General features: G+C 36.9%; 1 long non-coding RNA gene across 1 annotated transcript in view; it reads right to left on the reverse strand.

The window, feature by feature from the left end:
• Window positions 1-17,243, reverse strand: part of LOC118932344 (uncharacterized) — a 204,920-nt gene that overhangs the window by 14,884 nt on the left and 172,793 nt on the right. The window lies entirely within an intron of this gene.

The raw sequence follows: 17,243 nt of genomic DNA on the forward strand, positions 1-17,243 counted from the left end.
TATATTTACACACACATCTTTTATTAGACATGTATTTACTCAAATTACAGAAAATATTCAAAAGCTTGAATGAAACCATACATGTTATCTCTGCTTAAAGTAAAGAACACCTTCATGAATTTTTGTGGTAAAAATGCTCTTTTTCTAAGTTCAAGTAATTTCAAATTTTCATCACCGAAGTGAGCATCATTTCAGATTAGCAAGATGCTATTGCTCAGTTCTAATCTTTCTATGTCACGTTCATTGAATAAAACAAGGAAAAGCATATATTAAAGGTACTTATCAGTTGGGTAAATTTTAAACCTATGCCCTGAAATAGTTAAAATGTCAAAAATACAGAGATTTTAGATGTACTAAGTGTAATTTAGAGATAGAAGTATCCATGAATGTCCCAAATATACTTTTATTTTGGGGGTCTTGTTTGTGTTGCCTCATATTGTCTGCATTTCTATCCTATATTCATTCATGCTTCACCTTATGACAAAATATATTTCAATATGACAAAATATATTTCAAAAATTATGATTTGAGTAATTTATATGGAAAAAAATAGTAAATTAATTAAATGCTTGGGTTAAATAAAGAATGCACGAGGTTCATCTCATTCACACTACGCTATGTACTAGACCACAACTGTAGCTGAGCATTAGTAGGTGCTCAGTCAATATTTATTGTTAACATTTAATTAGTTGTCTTTCAAAATGTCATATTGATTATTTTCTCACTCTGAGTATCATTTTTGAGCAAACACTGTGTTAAAATGTCAAGGATTTTAAAAATAAGTAGAGCCCATCAAATAAAATATAAACTCTCAAAATGTTGAAGATTTTTTAACTCAGAATACTTTGAACATAGGAATATTTAACTTCTTAATTTTAGCAGTTTGTACGGTTTGCAGTAATCACAATTTGTAAAACTTTAGTCAGAACAAGGGAAATATAGAAGAAGATTTGTAAGTAATTTTAGGGTTATTACAACTCTCAAAATAGAATTAAGCTGATCATTTCTATCGTCTTCATTTTTTCATTAAAATTCAAACAAGGAAATAAAGAAGAGAAATAGGAAATCTGTAATTTACTGAAAAAACTCAGAAGTCACTAACACTTGCTTTGATAAGATTAAATTTCTGCCACTAATAGAACTAGCTCATTGAAGTAAATATTTTTCAACTAAGAAAAAAAGAAAACTAGATTTATTTATTCAAAGGTATATTTTCTGAAGTGAAAATTTCTGCAAATGATAAGTATTAGTTGAATCTTTGCTATTTTTGTCCGGGTATATCTTCTGTGAGCAAGATAATTATTTCATTTAACCTATATTCTGAGTGAATCTGTGTATATTTTCTTTCTTTCCTCCAAGATTCATAAAATTAATTTTTATTTTCTTTCTTATAGGTTTTCTTTTTTACTATGTTCATGATCACTGTTCTTTGTTCTATGCTATTCTTAAAATGCAGGGTTTCAAACTGGGGTATTATTTTCTAATAATTGTTATGATAGTTAAGCAGAGGTTGACTTACTTCAGTCTTTACTAGCAGGCACTCCAGCCTATTTGTTGCTGTTTAAAAAAACTGATCTAATACCAACTCTCAAAGAAGATGCTTGATTTGAACCTATGTAGGAATGACTTTTTAAAAATTGTAGGCATGTTCTTCACATACTTAAGTATAATTTTTTTCTTCCAAAATATTGTATATCTTTCTTTTCTCAGCTTGTTATTTCATTTTTAAAATCAGGTACCAATACTTTCACCTGACCTGAATCTTGGTTTCACTGCTAATGTGGTAAACATGCTTTTTTACTTTCAGAGAAAATTAAAATTCAATGGTTTACTATGGATCAGTTAGTAAAATTTATGCTCTAAAGATAGCCAGGATATATACAAAAAAATAAAGGATCAGTTCCCTTTTAAACAATGAAATGAAGAAAAAATCAAAACTATGTTTTCAGACATTTATTTGTTTTTATGTTTATTAGAGAAATAAATATAGGGTTAATAACTATATATGGACTTATTCAGCTGGATAATATTTCTGGAATGCATAAAACACCTCCAGTGTACCATTTTTGACACACTGTTTTCTTTCATAGCTAAAGAAACTGAGGATCTTGGATACTGGGCTAACAGAGTAATAATCCTCAATCTCAGGTTCTTTTCTGTATTTTAGATATAAGCACTTATAAAGAACTGGACAGTTCAAATCACCAGGTCTATAACCTTTTAGAAATAATATTTGGGAACCAAAGCAACTTTAAAAGAGTATCGTTGATATACATGAATTAACATTGCATAAATAGTGAAGCAGCATCAAGTTAGTCTTCTAGTAGGAAACTAGATCAGAACAGAAAAGGCTACTTGAGACTGGGATTTACTCCATGTATTTAACAAGTTTTACTCAGAAATTGAGTTATATAAACACATTTAGATTAATATGATTAAACCATTTGTGGCAATAAGAAATTGTCCAAGTCCTTTAGAAGATTTCATTAACAGATAAAGCATACAATATTTACTGATAAGTGTGATTGCATTGAAAAAGTGTATTTCTTCAAATATTTTATGATTTATAGCTTTTAGAGCAAGATATTAATTGTTATGTCCTGCTTTCAGTGATATTTTACTATACTGTCTACTTCTATGACATTTAATATATTTTATTTTGCTAACTGATGGTAACCAATAACTCATTCATATTAATTTATATGATGTGTACATTTGAAAATTATTTTAAAAGGAAAAAATAATTTATCATGCAACACAAAGCAATACGAACACATGTTTTATATTTGGTTTAAATTTCCAAGGAAATATATTCATAGAATGAACTTTTATATCTCAGTATACAGTAGATGATACCAATTATTTAAAAAAGAAAGCCTTTGTAGCTTACTATGAAATTTATTAACCTATTGTTAGGAACAGACTAATTCTCTGATATTAATTCACGCAATTTAATTTGAATAATTCTCTTGATAATTTATTCATAAACAGAAAGATAACAATGAGTTCTGCTTAGTGTTTTTCACATGTCATTCAATACTTTGATGTATTTAAAAGGTAACTATGAAAATGGATAAATATTTATTCAAGTATTGATTTTTTTATTTTATTTTATTTTTTTTATTTGGTATCATTAATCTACAATTACATGAAGGACATTACGTTTACTAGGCTCCCCCCTTCACCAAGTCCCCCCCATATCCCCGTTCACAGTCACTGTCCATCAACATAGTAAGATGCTGTAAAATCACTACTTGTCTTCTCTGTGTTGCACAGCCCTCCCCGTGCACCCCCCAACAATATACATGCTAATCGCAATGCCCCCTTTCTTTTCTTCCCACCCTTATCCCTCCCTTCCCACCCATCCTCTCCAGTCCCTTTCCCTTTGGTAACTATTAGTTCATTCTTGGGTTCTGTGCTCCTGCTGCTGTTTTGTTCCTTCAGTTTTCTTTTGTTCTTATACTCCACATATGAGTGAGATCATTCGGTACTTGTCTTTCTCCGCCTGGCTTATTTCACTGAGCGTAATACCCTCTAGCTCCATCTATGTTGTTGTGAATGGTAGGATTTGTTTTTCTTATGGCTGCGTAATATTCCATTGTGTATATGTACCACTTGTTCTTTATCCATTCATCTACTGATGGACATTTAGGTTGCTTCCATATCTTGGCTATTGTAAATAGTGCAGCGATAAACATGGGGGTGCATCTGTCTTTTTCAAACTGGAGTGCTGCATTCTTAGGGTAAATACCTAGAAGTGGAATTCCTGGGTCAAATGGTATTTCTATTTTGAGCATTTTGAGGAACCTCCATACTGCTTATCATAATGGTTAAACTAATTTACATTTCCACCAGCAGTGTAGGAGGGTTCCCCTTTCTCCACAACCTCGCCAACATTTGTTGTCGTTTGTCTTTTGGATGGTAGCCATTGTTACTGGTGTGAGATGATATCTCATTGTGGTTTTAATTTGCATTTCTCTGATGACAAGCGATGTGGAGCATTTTTTCATGTGTCTGTTGGCCATCTGAATTTCTTCTTTAGAGAACTGTCTATTCAGCTCCTCTGCCCATTTTTTAATTGGATTATTTGCTTTTTGTTTGTTGAGGTGTGTGAGCTCTTTATATATTTTGGATGTCAACCCTTTATCGGATCTGTCATTTTGGAATATACTCTCCCATACTGTAGGATACCTTTTTGTTCTATTGATGGTTTCCTTTGCTTTACAGAAGCTTTTCAGCTTGATATAGTCCCATTTGTTCATTTTTGCATTTGTTTTCCTTGCCCGGGGAAATATGTTCAAGAAGAGGTCACTCTTGTTTATGTCTAAGAGATTTTTGCCTATGTTTTTTTCTAAGAGTTTTATGGTTTCATGACTTACTTTTGTGTATGGGGTTAGACAGTGATCCAGTTTCATTCTCTTACATGTAGCTGTCCAGTTTTGCCAGCACCATCTGTTGAAGAGACTGTCATTTAACCATTGTATGTCCACGGCCCCTTTATTGAATATTAGTTGACCATATATGTTTGGGTTAATGTTTGGAGTCTCTATTCTGTTCCATTGGTCTGTGGCTCTGTTATTGTGCCAGTACCAAATTGTCTTGATTACTGTGGCTTTGTAGTAGAGCTTGAAGTTGGGGAGTGAGATCCCCCCCACTTTATTCTTCCTTCTCAGGATTGCTTTAGCTATTCGGGGTGTTTGGTGTTTCCATATGAATTTTTGAACTATTTGTTCCAGTTCATTGAAGAAAGTGTTGGTAATTTGATAGGGGTTGCATCGAATCTGTATATTGCTTTGGACAAGATGGCCATTTTGACGATATTAATTCCTCCTAGCCAAGAGCATGGGATGAGTTTCCATTTGTTAGTGACTTCTTTAATTTCTCTTAAGAGTGTCTTATAGTTTTCAGGGTATAGGTCTTTCACTTCCTTGGTTAGGTTTATTCCTAGGTATTTTATTCTTTTTGATGCTATTGTGAATGGGATTGTCTTACTGATTTCTCTTTCTATTAGTTTATTGTTAGTTTATAGGAAAGCCACAGATTTCTCTGTGTTAATTTTGTATCCTGCAACTTTGCTTAATTCTGATATTAGGTCTAGTAGTTTCAGAGTGGAGTCTTTAGGGTTTTTTATGTACAGTATCATGTCATCTGCAAATAGTGACAGTTTAACTTCTTCTTTACCAATCTGGATTCCTTGTATTTCTTAGTTTTGTCTAATTGCCATGGCTAGGACCTCCAGTACTATGTTGAATAACAGTGGGGATAGTGGGCATCCCTGTCTTGTTCCCGATCACAGAGTAAAAGCTTTCAGCTTCTCGCTGTTCAGTATGATGTTGGCTGTGGGTTTATGATATATGGCCTTTATTATGTTGAGGTACTTGCCCTCTATACCCATTTTGTTGAGAGTTTTTATCATGAATGGATGTTGAATTTTATCAAATGCTTTTTCAGCATCTATGGATGTGATCATGTGGTTTTGTCTTTCTTTTTGTTGATGTGGTGGATGATGTTGATGGATTTTCGAATGTTGTACCATCCTTGCATCCCTGGGATGAATCCCACTTGGTCATGGTGTATGATGCTTTTGATGTATTTTTGAATACGGTTTGCTAATATTTCGTTGAGTATTTTTGCATCTATGTTCATCAGGTGTATTGGTCTGTAGTTTTCTTTTTTGGTGGGGTCTTTGCCTGGTTTTGGTATTAGGGTCATGTTGGCTTTATAGAATGAGTTTGGGAGTGTCCTCTACTCCTCTATTTTTTGGAAAACTTTAAGGAGAATGGGTATTATGTCTTCCCTGTATGTCTGATAAAATTCCGAGGTAAATCCATCTGGCCCGGGGGTTTTGTTCTTTGGTAGTTTTTTGATTACCGCTTCAATTTCGTTGCTGGTAATTGGTCTGTTTAGATTTTCTGTTTCTTTCTGGGTCAGTCTTGGAAGGTTGTATTTTTCTAGGAAGTTGTCCATTTCTCCTAGGTTTCCCAGCTTGTTAGCATATAGGTTTTCATAGTACTCTCTAATAATTCTTTGTATTTCTGTGGGGTCCGTCGTGATTTTTCCTTTCTCATTTCTGATTCTGTTGATTTGTGTTGACACTCTTTTCCTCTTAATAAGTCTGGCTAGAGGCTTATCTATTTTGTGTATTTCTCGAAGAACCAGCTCTTGGTTTCATTGATTTTTTGCTATTGTTTTATTCTTCTCAATTTTATTTATTTCTTCTATGATCTTTATTATATCCTTCCCTCTGCTGATCTTAGGCCTCATTTGTTCTTCTTTCCCAATTTCGATAATTGTGACATTAGACCATACATTTGGGATTATTCTTCCTTCTTCTTAATATGCCTGGATTGCTATATACTTTCCTCTTAAGACTGCTTTTGCTGTATCCCACAGAAGTTGGGGCTTAGTGTTGTTGTTGTCATTTGTTTCCATATATTGCTGGATCTCCATTTTGATTTGGTCATTGAGCCATTGATTATTTAGGAGCCTGTTGTTAAGCTTCCATGTGTTTGTGAGCCTTTTTGCTTTCTTTGTACATTTTATTTCTAGTTTTATGCTTTGTGGTCTGAAAAGTTGGTTGGTAGGATTTCAATCTTTTGGAATTTACTGAGGCTCTTTTTGTGGCCTAGAGTGTTGTCTATTCTGGAGAATGTTCCATGTGCACTTGAGGAGAATGTGTATCCTGTTGCTTTTGGATGTAGAGTTCTGTAGATGTCTACTAGGTCCATCTGTTGTAGTGTGTTGTTCAGTGCCTCTGTGTTCTTACTTATTTTCTGTCTGGTGGATCTGTCCTTTGGAGTGAGTGGTGTGTTGAAGTTTCCTAGAAAGAATGCATTGCATTCTATTTCCTCCTTTAGTTCTGTTAGTATTTGTTTCAGATATGTTGGTGCTCCTGTATTGGGTGCATATATATTTATAATGGTTATATCCTCTTGTCGGACTGAGCCCTTTATCATTATGTAATGTCCTTCTTTATCTTTTGTTACTTTCTTTATTTTGAAGTGTTTTGTCTGATACCAGAATTGCTACACCTGCTTTCTTATCTGTGTTGTTTGCATGAAATATCTTTTTCCATCCCTTGACTTTAAGTCTTTGCATGTCTTTGGGTTTGAGGTGAGTCTCTTGTAAGCAGCATATGGATTGATCTTGCTTTTTTATCCATTCTATTACTCTGTGTCTTTTGATTGGTGCGTTCAGTCCATTTACATTTAGGGTGATTATTGAAAGGTATGAATTTATTGCCATTGCAGGCTTTAAGTTTTTGGTCACCAAAGGTTCAGGGTTAGCTTCTTTACTAACTTACTGTCTAACTTAACTCACTTATTGAGCTATTATAAACATGGTCTGATGATTCTTTATTTCTCTCCCGTCTTATTCCTCCTCCTCCCTTCTTTATATGTTGGGTGTTTTGTTCTGTGTTCCTTTTAGGAGTGCTCCCATCTAAAGCAGTCCCTGTAAGATGCCCTGTAGAGGTGGTTTGCGGGAGGCAAATTCCCTCAACTTTTGCTTGTCTGGGAATTGTTTAATTCCTCCTTCATATTTAAATGATAATCGTGCTGGTTACAGTAATCTTGGTTCGAGGCCCTTTTGTTTCATTGCATTAAGTATATCATGCCATTCTCTTCTGGCCTGTATGGTTTCTTTTGAGAAGTCTGATGACAGCCTTATGGGTTTTCCTTTGTAGGTGACCTTTTTTTTCTCTCTGGCTGCCTTTAATACTTTGTCCTTGTCTTTGATCTTTGCCATTTTTATTATTATGTGTCTTGGTGTTGCCCTCCTTGGATCCCTTGTCATGGGAGTTCTGTGTACCTCTGTCATCTGAGAGACCATTTCCTCCCCTAGTTTTGGGAAGTTTTCAGCAATTATTTCTTCAAAGACACTTTCTATCCCTTTTTCTCTCTCTTCTTCTTCTGGTACCCCTATAATGTGGATATTGTTCTGTTTTGATTGGTCACTCAGCTCTCTTAAAATTCTTTCATTTCTGGAGATCCTTTTATCTCTCTCTTCATCAGCTTCTCTGCGTTCCTGTTCTCTGTTTTCTAGTCCATTAATGGTCTCTTGCATCTTGTCCATTCTGTTTTGAAGTCCTTCCAGAGCTTGTTTTATTTCTGTATTCTCCTTCCTTAGTTCTTGCATATTTCTCTGCAAGTCCATCAGCATGGTTATGACTTTTGTTTTGAATTCTTTTTCGGGAAGACTGGCTAAATCTATCTCCCCAGGTTTCTTCTCAGAGGAAGATGTAGCAGATGCGGAAGCTGTGTGGGTTAGTCTTGTCTGGATCAAATTTTTTTGCCTTTTCATGTTAATAGGTGGTATTGACTGTCTGTCAGCTGGAAGAGCCAAACTTTCCACTTGCTACTGGCCTTTCTTTACTGGGACAACTGCGACTCCTAGTTGCTTGTGTTGGGCAATTGCGTGCAGACTGCGTCTTTGTGTCTTGTCCAGCTGGTATGGAGGAATCTCCCTTGCTGAGGGCATGGCCAGCCTCAGACTGCTGCTCTGCTATGGCCGCGCCTGGGAGGGGTAATGGACTGGGGGCTCTTTGGCTGTTTACCTCTGTGAGGGGTCTCAGAGCTGTTGCCCAGGGGGTTAGTGCTCCCGGAGTTCCCTGGACTTTCCACCTGCTGGACTGTGACCTGGTATGTTTCCGTCCAGCTGTGGCATCCCTGTCCCTTTAAGACTTTCAAAAAGCACTCGCTTTTCTTTGTCACAGGGGCACTGGGTTTGGAATCTGCTCAGAGGTCTTGCTGCCTTGTTTCCCTAGTTTCCAGCCCTCCATGCATGCACTGTGTCTGCGCTCTGGTGCGGATGGCTTGGCTGGGTGTTTAGCAGTCCTGGGCTCCCTCTCCCTCCCCGCTCCACTCCTCTCCTCCCGCCGGGAGCTGGGGTGAGGGGCACCCAGGTGCCACTGGGCCGGGGCTTGTATCTTACCCCTTTCACCAGGCACTGGGCTTTCGTAGGTGTGGATGTAGTCTGGCTGTTGTCCTTTGTCTTCTGGTCTCTCTTTTAGGATTAGTTATATTTGTTGTATTTTCAAAAATATATATGTTTTTGGGAGGAGATTCCCCTGTCCTACTCATGCCACCATCTTGGTTCTGCCTCTCAACTCCCCCTCAAATTTTGACTTTTTTTAATAGACATTTCAAATCATTTTTGAAACTTTAGAAAAAGAACTGTGGTTATACTCCACTTAGATTATTCTGACAAAGTAAATTTAAAATAATGTGTAACTATAAAAGGCCCTAGGAATTTCCCTTTTGATATGGAGCAAAACTGTAACAAAAACAAAAACTGTTTGTTGTTTAAGTAAAGCTGAAGGTTTTTATTCAGTGACCCAGTGAATTACAAACTAACTCAGAAATAACTTAAATCATCAAATAGGTAAAGATTATACATGGGCAACACAGATATGTGGCTTCTGTAGAAGTAAATATTCCAAACTCAGCAATTTGATAATAGAACAATTAGCTTTCTTTTGCTCATGCTAATTCAATATCTACAAACATATCTGGTAATATGACTTATAATAAAGCTTTCCAAAATTTGTAAGTAACTAGCTAGTTATAAAGGTATTAGGGATATCTTTACTTGCTATCATTCTAATAATCAATATTATGTCACTTCTCTCATATTTCCATAAAACTCTATTAAGATTTTTTTATTGACTACTTAAAGTGGGCAGTAGCCTCACATGGTATATACCACTTTTTGAGCAGCCTTTGAAATCAACCCAGACTTGGCAGGATAAAGCTCCAAGGAATGATTTCTTTCTCCTTGGTCCATGTCTGTGGTATGTGCTTTACTCTAATTGGAATACACATCTCATAACTTTGTCAACTGACTACAATGGCAGTTCAGGGACCAGGTATTCAAGGGGATGGCCAGTCATCAAGCTAAAACCAGCTGGCCCAGTACTGTCTGCTCTGTTCTTTTTTTTTTTTTGTATCATTAATGTACAATTACATGACCAACATTAGGGTTACTAGAATCACCCCATTATCAACTCCCCACCACATACCCCATTGCAATCATTTACAGTAACTGTCCATCAGCATAGTAAGATGCTATAGAATCACTATTTGTCTTCTCTGTGTCATACTGTCTTCCCCGTGCATCATCCCTACTTTATATGTGGTAATCGTAATGCCCCTTTTTCCCCCTTATTCCTTACTTCTCACCCATGCTCCCCAGTCCCTTTCCCTTTGGTAACTATTAGTCTGTTCTTGGGTTCTGTGAGTCTGCTGCTGTTTTGTTCCTTCAGTTTTTTTCTTTGTTCTTATATTCCACAGACAAGGAAAACAATTTGATACTTGTCTTTCTCAGCCTGGCTTACTTCACTAAGCATAATGCCCTCTAACTCCATCCATGTGGTTGCAAATGGTAGGATTCGTTTTCTTCTTATGGCTGAATAATACTCCATTGTGTATATATATCACATCTTCTTTATCCATTCAACTACTGATGGACACTTAGGTTGTTTCCATTTCTTGGCTATTGTAAATAGTGCTGTGATAAACATAGGGGTGCATATGTCTTTTCAAACTGGGCTCCTGCATTCTTAGGGTAAATTCCTAAAAGTGGAATTCCTGGGTCTAAAGGTATTTCTATTTTTAGTTTCTTTGACGAACCTCCATACTGCTTTCCACAAAGGCTGAACTAATTTACATTCCCACCAACAGTGTAGGAGGGTACCCTTTTCTCCACATCCTCGCCAACATTTGTTGTTATCCTTTGGATTTTGGCCATCCTAACTGGTGAGAGGTGATATTTCATTGTGTTTTTAATTTGCGTTTCTCTGATGATTAGCGATGTGGAGCATCTTTTCATGTGCCTGTTGGCCAATTGAATTTCTTCTTTGGAGAAGTGTCTGTTCAGATCCTCTACCCATTTTTTAGTTCTATTATTTGCTTTTTGTTTGTTGAGGTGCATGAATTCTTTATATATTTTGGATGTTAACACTTTATTGGATATGTCATTTATGAAAATATTCTCCCATACTATAGGATGCCTTTTTGTTCTATTGATGGTGTCCTTTGCTGTACAGAAGCTTTTCAGCTTGATATAGTCCCACTTGTTCATTTTTGCTTTTGTTTCCCTTGCCCAGGGAGACATGTTCATGAAGAAGTTTCTCATGTTTATGTCCAAGAGATTTTTGCCTATGTTTATTTCTAACAGTTTTATGGTTTCATGACTTACAGATCTTTGATCCATTTTGAGTTTACTTTTGTGTATGGGGTTAGACAATGATCCAGTTTCATTCTCTTAGATGTAGCTGTCCAGTTTTGCCAACACCAGCTGCTGAAGAGTCTGTCACTTCCCTTTTGTATATACATGGCTCTTTTATTGTATATTAATTGAACATATATGTTTGGTTGAATATCTGTACACTCTATTCTGTTCCACTGGTCTGTGGGTCTGTTCTTGTGCCTATCAAATTGTCTTGATTACTGTGGCTTTGTAGTAGAGCTTGAAGTTGGGAAGTGAGATCCCCCCTGCTTTACTCTTCCTTCTCAGGATTGCTTTGGCTATTCGGGTTCTTTGGTGGTTCCACATGAATTTTAGAACTATTTATTCCAGTTCGTAGAAGAATGGTATTGGTATTTTGATAGGGATTTCATTGAATCTGTAGATTGCTTTAGGCAGTATGGCTATTTTGACAATATTAATTCTTCCTACCCAAGAGCATGGGATGTGTTTCCATTTGTTAGTGTCCTCTTTAATGTCTCTCACAAGTGTCTCCTAATTTTCAGAGTATAGGTGTTTCACTTCCTTGGTTAGGTTTATTCCTAGGTATTTTATTCTTTTTGATGCTGTTGTGAATGGAAATTTTTTCCTGATTTCTCTTTCTTCTAGTTCATCGTTAGTGTATAGGAATGCCACAGATTTCAGTATATTAATTTTGTATCCAGCTGAATTCAGATATTAGTTCCAGTAGTTTTGGAGTGGATTCTTTAGGATTTTTAATGTACATTATCATATCCTCTGCAAATAGTGACAGTTTGACTTCTTCCTTACCAGTCTTGATGCCCTTTATTTCTTTGTTTTGTCTGATTGCTGTGGCTAGGACCTCCAGTACCATGTTGAATAAAAGTGGGGAGGGTGTGCATCCTTGACTTGTTCTCAATCTTAGTCGAAATGCTTTCAGCTTCTTGCTGTTTAGTATTTTGTTGGCTGTGGGTTTATCATATATGGCCTTTATTATGTTGAGGTACTTGTCCACTCTGCCCATTTTGTTGAGAGTTTTTATCATGAAGGGATATTGAATTTTACTGAATGCTTTTTCAGCATCTATGTAGATGATTATTTGGTTTTTGTCCTTTTTGTTGATGTGGTGGATGATGTTGATGGATTTTCAAATGTTTTACCATCCTTGCATCCCTGGGATGAATCCCACTTGGTCATGGTGTATGATCCTCTTGATGTATTTTTGAATTCCATTTGCTAATATTTTGTTGAGTATTTTTGCATCTATGTTCATCAGGGTAATTGGTCTGTAATATTCTTTTCTTGTGGGGTCTTTGCCTGGTTTTGGTATTAGTGTGATGTTGGCTTCATAGAAGTATTCCCTGCTCTTCTATTTTTTGGAAAACTTTAAGAAGAATGGGTATTATGTTCTCTCTAAATGTCTCATAAAATTCATCAGGGAATCCATCTGGCTGGGCATTATCTTCTTGGGTAGGTTTTTCATTACTGATTCAATTTCATTGCTGGGAATTGGTCCGTTTAGATTTTCTGTTTCTTCCTTGGTCAGTCTTGGAAGGTTGTATTTTTCTAGAAAGTTGTCTATTTCTTCCAGGTTATCCAGCTTGTTAGCATATATATTTTCATAGTATTCTCTAATAATTCTTTGTATTTCTGTGGTGTCCATCATGATTTTCCCTTTCTCATTTCTGATTCTGTTTATATGTGTAGAGTCTCTTTTTCTCTTAATAAGTCTGGCTAAGGGGTTATCTATTCTGTTTATTTTCTCAAAGAAACAGCTCTTGATTTCACTGATTTTTTCCTATTGTTTTATTGTTCTCAATTTTATTTATTTCCTCTCTGATCCTTATTATGTCCCTCCTTCTGATGACTTTGAGTCTCATTTGTTCTTCTTTTTCCAGTTTCAATAATTGTGACTTTAGACTATTCACTTTGGATTGTTCTTCCTTCTTTAAATAGCCCTGTATTGACATATAGTTTCCTTTCAGAACTGTCTTCGCTATGTCCCACAGAATTTGGGTCATTGTGCTGTTGTTGTCATTTGTCTCCATATATATTGCCGAATCTCTGTTTTAATTTGGTCATTGATCCATTGATTATTTAGGAACATGTTGTTAAGCCTCCATGTGTTTGTGAGCCTTTTAGTTTTCCTCGTACAATTTATTTCTATTCTTATACTTTTGTGATCTGAGAAGTTGGTTGGTACAATTTCAATCTTTTTTAATTTACTGAGGCTCTTTATGTGGCCCAATATGTGGTCTATTCTGGAAAATGTTCCATGTGCACTTGAGAAGAATGTGTATTCTTCTTCTTTTGAGTGTAGACATCTGTTAGGTTCATTTGTTCTAGTGTGTTGTTCAGTGCCTCTGTGTCCTTACTTATTTTCTGTCTGGTGGATCTGTCCTTTGGAATGAGTGGTGTGTTGAAATCTCCCAAAATGAATGCATTGCATTCAGTTTTCTCCTTTAATTCTGTTAGTATTTGTTTCACTTATGTCAGTGCTCCTGTGTTGGGTGCATATATATGTATAATGGTTATATCCTCTTGTTGGACTGACCCCTTTATTATTATGTAATGTCCTTCTTTATCTCTTGTTACTTTCTTTTTTTTGAAGTCTATTTTGTCTGATACAAGTACTGCCACACTGGCTTTATTCTCTCTATTGTTTACATGAAATATCTTTTTCCATTCCTTCACTTTCAGTCTGGGTATGCCTTTGGGTTTGAGGTGAGTCTCTTGTAAGCAGCGTACAGATGGGTTTTGCTTTTTTATCCATTCTGTTACTCTGTGTCTTTTGATTGGTACATTCCATCCGTTTACACATAGGGTGATTATTGATAGATATGTACTTATTGCCATTGTAGGCTTTGAATTCGTGGTTACCAAAGGTTCAAGTGTAGCTTCTTTACTATCTAACTATCTAACTTTAACACACTTATTACACTTTTATAAACAAAGTCTGATGATTCTTTATTTCTCTCCCTTCTTATTCTTCCTCCTCCACTCTTGATATGTTCAGTGTTTTATTCTGTACTGTTTTGTGTTTCCCTTGATAGCTTTTATCGATAGCTGATGTTATTTTTTGCCTTTAGTTTGTTTTTGGTTGATCTCCTTTCTTTGCTGTGATTTTATTTTCTTTGGTGACATCTATTTAGCCTTAGGAGTACTTCCATCTAGAGCAGTCCCTTTAAAATGCCTTGTAGAGGTGGTTTGTGGGAGGTAAATTCCCTCAACTTCTGCTTATCTGGAAATTATTTAATCAGCCCTTCAAATTTAAATGGTAATCATGCTGGATACAGTAGTCTTGGTTCAAGGCCCTTCTGTTTCATTGCTGTAAATATACCATGCCGTTGTCTTCTGGCCTGTAAGGTTTCTCTTGAGAAGTCTGATGATAACCTGATGGGTTTTCCTTTGTAGGTGATCTTTTTTCTCTCTCTGTCTGCTTTTAATACCCTGTCCTTGTCTTTGATCTTTGCCATTTTAATTATTATATGTCTTGGTGTTGTCCTTCTTGGGTCCCTTGTGTTGAGAGATCTGTGGGTTTCCACAGTATGAGAGACTATTTCTATCCCACCTTGGTGTAGTTTACAGCAATTATTTCTTCAAAGACACTTTCTATCCCTTTTTCTCTCTCTTCTTCTTCTGATACCCCTATTATGCAAATATTGTTCTGTTTGGATTGGTCACACAGTTCTCTTAGTATTCCTTTATTCCTAGAGATACATTTATCTCTCTCTGCCTCAGCTTCTCTGTATTTCTATTCCATTAACAGTATCTTGCACCTCATCCAGTCTTCTCTTAAGTTGCTCTATTGATTGTTTCATTTCTGTTATCTCCCTCTGGACTTCATTCCTTAGCTCTTGCATATTTCTCTGCAGCTTCATCAGCATGGTTATAATTTTTATTTTGAATTATTTTTAAGGAAGATTGGTTATATCTCTGTCTCCAAGCCCTCTCTCTGCTGTTTGAGTTATTTTGGACTGGACCAGGTTCTTCTGCCTTTTCATGGTGATAGAAGTGATCGCCGTCAAGTGGCGCATGTGTCAGCTGGGAGAACAAAGTCCCTTCCTGCTTAATGGTCACCTTGCCCTTCTCCTGTGCCTGTGTCAGTTAACTGCACACAGAGAGCAGTCTCTGGATTAATCCCCTGAGTTGCTGTGTGCAGTGCATACCTCGGCATAGCCTAAGGCACTGGCAGGGGTTGCAGATGAGCTGTGTGTGTTCTCTTGCAAGAACAGCACCCCTTCATGCTTTCTGGACTTTGTGCTGGCTTCCTCTGTCTGTGCCAGGCAGCTGTATGCAGAGGGCAGCCTCTGGGTCTGGCCTGGTTAGCTGCGTGCTGGGAGAAGACTCTGTGTGGTTGCTCTGGGCAGAGCTGCTCCCTGGCTGGTCCACAGCAATGGCAGGTTAGCCGATTTGCTTGCAGTTCTGGCAGATGGGAATGAATGGCAGGCTGCTTATCACTGTGAGGCACTTTGAAGCTGCATTGCCACCTAGGGGATTAGGGCGGCTGAAGTTCCTTAAAATTCCCAGACTGCTGGGCTGTGTGCCAGGATGATTTTGTCCTCCTGGTAAGCCCTTGTCCCTTTAAGACTTTTAAAGTGCCTGGTTTTCTTTAGTCCCATGGGACCCAGCTGTGGGGACCTGCTCACAGTCTTAGTCTTGGATTTTACTTTTTCATTTCTCTAATATCCAGTGCACCATGCAATGTGTGTCTGTGCTCCCAGTGCAGATTACTAGGGCTGGTTACTTAGCAGTCATGTGCTTCCACTCCCTCCCCACTATGACTCTTTTCCTCCCACCAGTGAGCTGGCATGGGGAAAATGCTCCGGTCCCGCCAGGTCACCACTTTGTATTTTACCCTTTTCATAAGATGCTGAGTTCTTGCAGATGTAGATGTAGCCTGGCTATTGTACTGTATCTTCTGGTCTCTCTAGGAATAGTTGTATTTGCTGCATTTTCAAAATGCATATGGGTTTGGGAGGAGATCTCTGCCACCCTACTCATGTCACCATATTGAGAAAGCCCCCATCTCATCTGTTCTTGTAAATAAAGTTTTATTTGAACACAGTCACAACTTTCTGTTTACATAAGGTCTATAGGCTGCTTTTGTGCTATAACAGCACATATGAATAATAACAACAGAATCTGTATGGCCTGAAAAGCATACAAAATTTAATATCTAGCCCTTTACAGAAAAAGTTTGCTGACCTCTGCTTGAAAGCACGGAGAATTAACTACCGAGGGTTAATTATTGCTCTACCAACAACATGGATTCTTCCAAAAACAATATTGACTAACAGCAGCATGACTTAAAGGAGATTTCCTTTAAGTTCAAAAAAGAGGCAAATCAAATGATTGGTATTCCAGTCAGTTTAGGTTTATCTTCTGGGGGATGTGATGACCCAAAAGCATAGAAGACATACTGCTAGTGTGAAGTATATGTCCAATTGATTGTTTTGTTGGCAGTTACATGGGAGTATTTACTTTGTGCAAATTTATTGAGCCATATACTTGCAATTTGTGCACTTTTAAATATGTATGTTATACTTTAGTAAAAAGCTGTGAAAAGAAAGGAAGTAAATTGTCATGGAAAGGATCATACAATGTGAGAATAAGTTTAAAGGATTACTCATGTAGTAATTGACAGCCTTGTGAACTTCAGATATCCTGTCTCAACTACATGAAGTTAATTTCAGTAGAACATTGGTTCAAGGGATCCATAGCAGTCTCAGTCATCCCTAGTCCCCTTCTATACACTGGGTACAATGGTTAGGCTAATATGCAAAGTCATTTTTAGTAAGCAGTACCTTCAGCTACATGTGGAAAATCTTTAGATCAGGAATGGTGATGTGATTAAAGAATATCAACATCACCTTGCTTATCATTCATGACTTAAGTAATCAGACATACACAGTACTCAGGCCTCAGAGAAAAACATCCACTTTTCACCTGTCAAAAAGAGTGGAAAACATGTGACCCAGGATTTATTCACAGGAGTGAGTAGACAAAGGTATGTCCTTGAATTGGCCTATGGCTTA

The sequence above is a fragment of the Manis pentadactyla genome, chromosome 2 (assembly GCF_030020395.1).
Source record: "Manis pentadactyla isolate mManPen7 chromosome 2, mManPen7.hap1, whole genome shotgun sequence".
NCBI classification, from domain to species: domain Eukaryota; kingdom Metazoa; phylum Chordata; class Mammalia; order Pholidota; family Manidae; genus Manis; species Manis pentadactyla.